Source organism: Pongo pygmaeus, chromosome 21, assembly GCF_028885625.2.
Source record: "Pongo pygmaeus isolate AG05252 chromosome 21, NHGRI_mPonPyg2-v2.0_pri, whole genome shotgun sequence".
Taxonomy (NCBI): domain Eukaryota; kingdom Metazoa; phylum Chordata; class Mammalia; order Primates; family Hominidae; genus Pongo; species Pongo pygmaeus.
This window is the reverse complement of record NC_072394.2, coordinates 54,513,189-54,519,162: the sequence shown is the minus strand read 5'-3', so window position 1 is coordinate 54,519,162 and position 5,974 is coordinate 54,513,189. Positions and strand designations below refer to the sequence as shown.

Here is a 5,974-nt window from a genome sequence, read left to right as displayed (position 1 = left end):
TGAGTTTTAACATACTTTCAGAGTTGTGTAACCACCACTACAATAAGAATTCAAAACAGTTCAAATGCCTCCTGCTGCCTCTTTGTAGACTTCTCTTATCTAGACAAACTGTGATTTCCCACAGTTGCTTCCTAGTTTTCTCTTTGATGATAAACTTGCTTCCTTTCAGTGTTGTTGTGTTTGAAGCCATCTGGGATAGCTTGTAATCAATCCGGGATTTTTAAGCACTACTGTAAATACTCACACAGACATAATTCTCTGTCTCCCTGAGATTTTATGCATTTATAAGGAAGTCATGATTCTTGTTACTGAGCACAACTAAAGACAGATGGTATAAACATTTCAAAGACGGAGTATTTCAGATCTAATATCCAAAATATACTGGGCCTGGGGTGGTGGCTCACACCTCTAATCCCAGCACTTTGGGAGGCTGAGGTGGGCAGATCACCTGAGGTCAGGAGTTCAAGACCAGCCTGTCCAACATGGCGAAACCCCATCTCTACTAAAAATACAAAAATTAGTGGTGGCAGGTGCCTGTTAATCCCAGCTACTCGGGAGGCTGAGGCAGGAGAATCGCTTGAACTCAGGAGGCAGAGGTTGCAGTGAGCCGAGATTGCGCCACTGCACTCTGCCCTGGGCAACAAGAGCGAAACTCTGTCTCAAAAACAAAAACAATATGTATGGGTGTCTGATTTCGGCTTTCTCTCCCATTCCCCTGGGGCGTTCCCCGCCCTCTTGGTAGACAATCAGCCCTGACACTAACAACACTCTCCAGCACATGCACCCCCTCCCATTGGCCTGTGTCCACAAGAGGCATCACTAATCAACCATTACATTCTTCAGTTGAGCCCTGATATGCCTTAGAGGCCTTTGCAATCCAGCCTGCCAGGCAGTTGGGTGGAGTGGGCACATCAGAGGAAATGTATTTGCTATCCTCATTGAGTCCTAGATTGAAGTTGGAAAAATGTCTCTATCTCGACCTGCTGGGTCTCTTTGCCCACAAGTCTTCAATCATCACACCTGAGTTCACTCATCCTCGCCTTGTAATCCCAGCACCAGATCTTCTCTTAGGTGTAGAAGGATGGTGTGGTTATAAAAAGGGTGTCCCATGGCAGCTCTTCAGAGTGCTGGAACTGGTCTGCCTCCTGATAGTAACACAAATTGATAGATGAGTTAAAACACGTCAGCTCATGCCTGTAATCCCAGGCTCTGGGAGGCTGAGGTAGGCGGATCACTTGAGGCCAGGAGTTTGAGACCAGCTTGGCCAAAACGGTGAAACCCCGTTTCTACCAAAAAATACCAAAATTAGTTGGGCATGGTGGTGCACGCCTGTAATCCCAGCTACTTGGGAGGCTGAGGCAGGAGGATCACTTGAACCCAGGAGGCGGAGGTTGCAGTAAGCCGAGGTTACAATGAGCTGAGATCGCACCATCGCACTCTAGCCTGGGTGGCAGAGTGAGACCCTGTCTCCAAAAAAAAAAAAAAAAACCAACTGTACACCAAAAGGAAAACTCAATCCAAAAATAACATAAATGAGGGTGGGAGTGCCAGGCACTGTGGCTCACAACTGTAGTCCCATCTACTCAGGAGGCTGAGGCAGCAGAATCACTTGAGGCTAGGAATTTGAGACCAGCCTGGTCAACATAGCAAGACCTCATCTCTTTTTTTTTTTTTTTGAGTCAGAGTCTCGCTCTGTTACCCAGGCTGGAATGCCGTGGTACGATCTCAGCTCACTGCAACCTCTGCCTCCCAGGTTCAAGCGATTCTCCTGCCTCAGCCTCCTGAGTAGCTGGGACTACAGGTGCCCACCACCATACCCTGCTAATTTTTGTATTTTTAGTAGAGATGGGGTTTCACCACATTGGCCAGGCTGGTCTCGAACTCCTGAGCTCAAGTGATCTGCCTGCCTCAGCCTCCCAAAGTGCTGGGATTGCAGGCGTGAGACTTAAGATATATTTTGTTTTAGTATTATTATTATTATTATTATTTTAAGCATGAGGGGGCTTTCCGGCAAAAACCGGAAAGCCTGCTAGACAAATTCTATAAGAGCTATAACACTGGGATATATTTTAAGGGTCAGAACCAATAGTTTGTGGAAAGGCTGGATGGGGAGCCAAGGATTAAATGAGGGTCACCTGAGGAGCTAAAAAATATGAATACCAACAAACACAGCCCCTCCACCTCCAGACCTAACATTGGTACGTGTCTTAAAAGCTTGCCAGGTGTTTCAAATCTGCAGCCAGACTTGAGAGCAACCTAGAATAGCATTTCTCAAAGTTTGATGTGCATGGGGAACACCTGGTAGTCTTGCTAAAATTCAGTAGGTAGAGGCAGCGCTCGAGAGTCCTCATTTCTCACACGCGATGCAGATGCTGCTGATGCTGCTGGTCTATGGTCTACACATTGAGTCCCGCCTAGAGCTCATCCGCTCTGCCAGCCTCTGCTTCTCTGATACCCTGCTTCTATCAAAAAGTGAGTCCAATCAGCATTACCTTTAATATATCCATATTTTGACCACCTCTCACTTCCTCCACTGCACTAGTGCTGGCCACCGTCCATGTCTCACCTGGACAACCATCGTAGCCTCCCAGCTGGCTTCTCCCTCCTTCCATGCTTTCACTAACCGCTGTTTTTCTGTACAGCAGCCGAAGTAACCTTAACTTCAGCTGAGATCATATTGCAGCATTCTCTGCTCAATTCCCTGCAAAGGTCTACATAGCCTGCAATTTCTCCTCACCCCTTTTTTTGATCTTATTTCCTGCCACTGTGTTTCTCTTCCATATTGCTCCAGCCATACTGGTCCCTGTACTGAACCACAAGCGCATTCCTGCACCAGGGCCTTTGCCCTGGTCCTTCTCTCCCCTTGAAAGCTTCTGCCCTGTATCCACGTCAGTTGCTCCCCCACTTCATCCAGGTCTCTGCTCAGATGTCCCCACATCAGAAAGGTCTGCCCTGACCACCCTGTTTAATTAGCACTCGCTCTCCTACCACCTTCCACCTCAGTCTCTCGCCCCTTTATATTTTATATTTTATATTTTATATTTTATTGATTTATTTATTTTGAGACAGTTTCACTCTGTCACCCACGCTGGAGTACAATGGTGTGATCTCAGCTCACCGCAGCCTCCGCCTGTTGGGCTCAAGCGACTCTCCTGCCTCAGCCTCCCAAGTAGCTGGGACTACAGGCGCCCGCCACCACGCCCAGCTAATTTTTGTATTTTTAGTAGAGACAGGGTTTCACCATGCGGGCCAGGCTGGTCGCAAACTCCTGACCTCAAGGGATCAGCCTGCCTTGGCCTCCCAAAGTGCTGGGATTACAGGCTGTGAGTCACCATGCCCCGTCCTCTCCACTTTATTAACTATTCCTTACTGTGTAACAGATCATCCCCCAAGATGAATGGCTTAAAACAATAATCATGATTTATAATTTCATCTGGCTTCTGTGGGCCAGGAATTCAGAAAGGGCATAGTGGAGACAGCTTTCTCTGTCCATATTTATTGGGACTACAGCTGTTAAGAGTCAGAGGCTAGGCTGGGGGCGGTGGCTCACACCTGTAATCCCACCACTTTGGGAGGCCAGGGCAGGCGGATCACCTGAGGTCAGGAGTTTGAGACCAGCCTGGTCAACATGGCAAAACCCCGTCTCTACTAAAAATACAAAAATTAGTGGGGCATAATGGTGCACTCCTGTAATCCCAGCTACTCGGGAGGCTGAGTCAGGAGAATCGCTCGAACCTGGGAGGTGGAGGTTGCAGTGAGCTGAGATCGTGCCATTGCACTCCAGCCTAGGCAAAAAGCAAAACTCCACCTCAAAAAAAAACAAAAAAGAGTCAGAGGCTGAGGACAGATCACATGTTCTTTGTCACCCAAGTGCAGCTGGGGCTGTCACTCAAAACCTCTAATGTGGCTTCCTTGTGGCTTGGGCTTCCTCTCAATATGGTGGCTGGATTCCAAGGGCCGGCATCCCAAGAGACAGAAAGAGCTGGGCATAAAGACTCTCAGAAGCGACATCGCATCACTCTGCTATATTCACTAGATGTGGGCACACACACCAGCCCATGCTCAAGGAGAAGGAAACTAGGCTTCATCCTCTGCAGGGAGGAGTGTCAAGGAATTTGCAGACATAGTTTTAAGTCCCTATGCTCCCCCTTACCTTGCTTTCTTTTTCTTTAGAGCTCTATCATTTCCTGACAGATTGTGTATCTATTTCTGTTTATTGTCTTCTTTCCCATCAAAATGTCAATATCTGGGGCCGGGTGCGGTGGCTCACACCTGTAATCCCAGCACTTTGGGAGGCCGAGGCAGGCGGACCACGAGGTCAACAGTTCAAGACCAGCCAGGCCAACATGGTGAAACCCCGTCTCTACTAAGAATACAAGAATTAGCCGGGTGAGGTGGTGCATGCCTGTAATCCCAGCTACTTGGGAGGCTGAGACAGAAGACTCACTTGAACTTGGGAGGCAGAGGTTACAGTGAGCCCAGATCATACCACTGCACTCCAGCCTGGGTGACAGAACAAGACTCCATCTTGGGGGGGAAAAAAAAAAGTCAATATCTGCCTTGCTCACTCCTGCCTACCTTTTGCTTATAGGCATGTGTAATGCATAGTAGGTGCTCAATATATATACACATATGAAACGCTTTGTGAATTTGCCAGTCATCCTTGCTCACGGGCCATGCTAATCTCTGTATTGTTCCGATTTTTGGCATATGTGCTGCTGAAGCCAGCAGTCAATATATATTTTTGAATGAGTCAATTACCACGTATTCATCTCTGATAGATTTTGAAAACAATCAAACTGCTGGGAATCCAAAGAATTGGATTGAGAGGCCGGGCACGGTGGCTCACACCTGTAATCCCAGCACTTTGGGAGGCTGAGGCAGGCAGATCACCTGAGGTCAGGAATTTGAGACCAGCCTGGCCAACATGATGAAACCCTGTCTCTACTAAAAATACAAAAAATTAGGCTGGGCGCAGTGGCTCACGCCTGTAATCTCAGCACTTTGGGAGACTGAGGTGGGTGGATCACAAGGTCAGGAGTTTGAGACCAGCCTGGCCAACATGGTGAAATCCTGTCTCTACTAAAAATACAAAAATTAGCTGGGCGTGGTGGTGGGCACCTGTAATCCCAGCTACTGGGGAGGCTGAGGCAGTAGAATTGCTTGAACCCAGTAGGAGGAGGTTGCAGTGAGCTGAGATTGTGGCATTGCACTCCAGCCTGGGTGACAGAGAGACTTGATCTCAAAATAAATAAATAAAAATACAAAGAATTAGCTGGACATAGTGGCGGGCGCCTATAATTCCAGCTACTCAGGAGGCAGAGGCAGGAGAATCACTTGAACCTGGGAGGCAGAGGTTGCAGTGAGCCGAGATCACACCACCGAACTCCAGCCTGGGCAACAAGAGGGAAACTCCATTTCGAAAAAAAAAAAAAAACACAAAAACAAAGAATTGGATTGATGGAGAGACAGTCTCTTCATGGAGAAGAAGAGCAGAGAAGCTTAATGAAGCAATACCCTGTGACCGTGACTGTAAGGACCCCATAACTGAGGGCATATAATAGGGTTGCTTTCCCAACTGGCCTTCGCTGCAACCGATCAGGTTTCTAGGAGCAGGGGCAGCTTATCTAGGAGTGCCTTGGCACCCACTTCTTGGGATTATCTCTGATCTATACAAGTGAGAGACTTGCCTTCCCAAATGGCCTGCTTTTTCCGGAAGGGAAAGAAGTATGTCTTATTTTCTTGGCATCCTAAGTATAATGCAACATACTTAAAACTCAGGCCGGGCGCGGTGGCTTACACCTGTAATTCCAGCACTTTGGGAGGCCGAGGCAGGTGGATCACAAGGTCAGGAGTTTGAAACCAGCCTGACCAACATGGTGAAACCCCGTCTCTACTAAAAATATAAAAATTAGCCAGGCATGGTGGCGCGTGCCTATAATCACAGCTACTCATGAGGCTGAGGCAGGAGAAT

At 47.9% G+C, this 5,974-nt stretch overlaps 2 non-coding genes across 2 annotated transcripts; both read right to left on the bottom strand.

Annotated features, from left to right (window-relative positions):
* Positions 1 to 1,998: 1,998 nt before the first annotated feature.
* On the bottom strand, positions 1,999 to 2,060 carry LOC129022168 (U7 small nuclear RNA). Its single transcript, XR_008496256.1, has one exon. It is a non-coding gene; the product is annotated as a U7 small nuclear RNA (small nuclear RNA).
* A 2,566-nt stretch (positions 2,061 to 4,626) lies between these two features.
* Positions 4,627 to 4,730, bottom strand: LOC129022241 (U6 spliceosomal RNA). Its single transcript, XR_008496320.1, has one exon. It is a non-coding gene; the product is annotated as a U6 spliceosomal RNA (small nuclear RNA).
* Between the last annotated feature and the right edge of the window lie 1,244 nt (positions 4,731 to 5,974).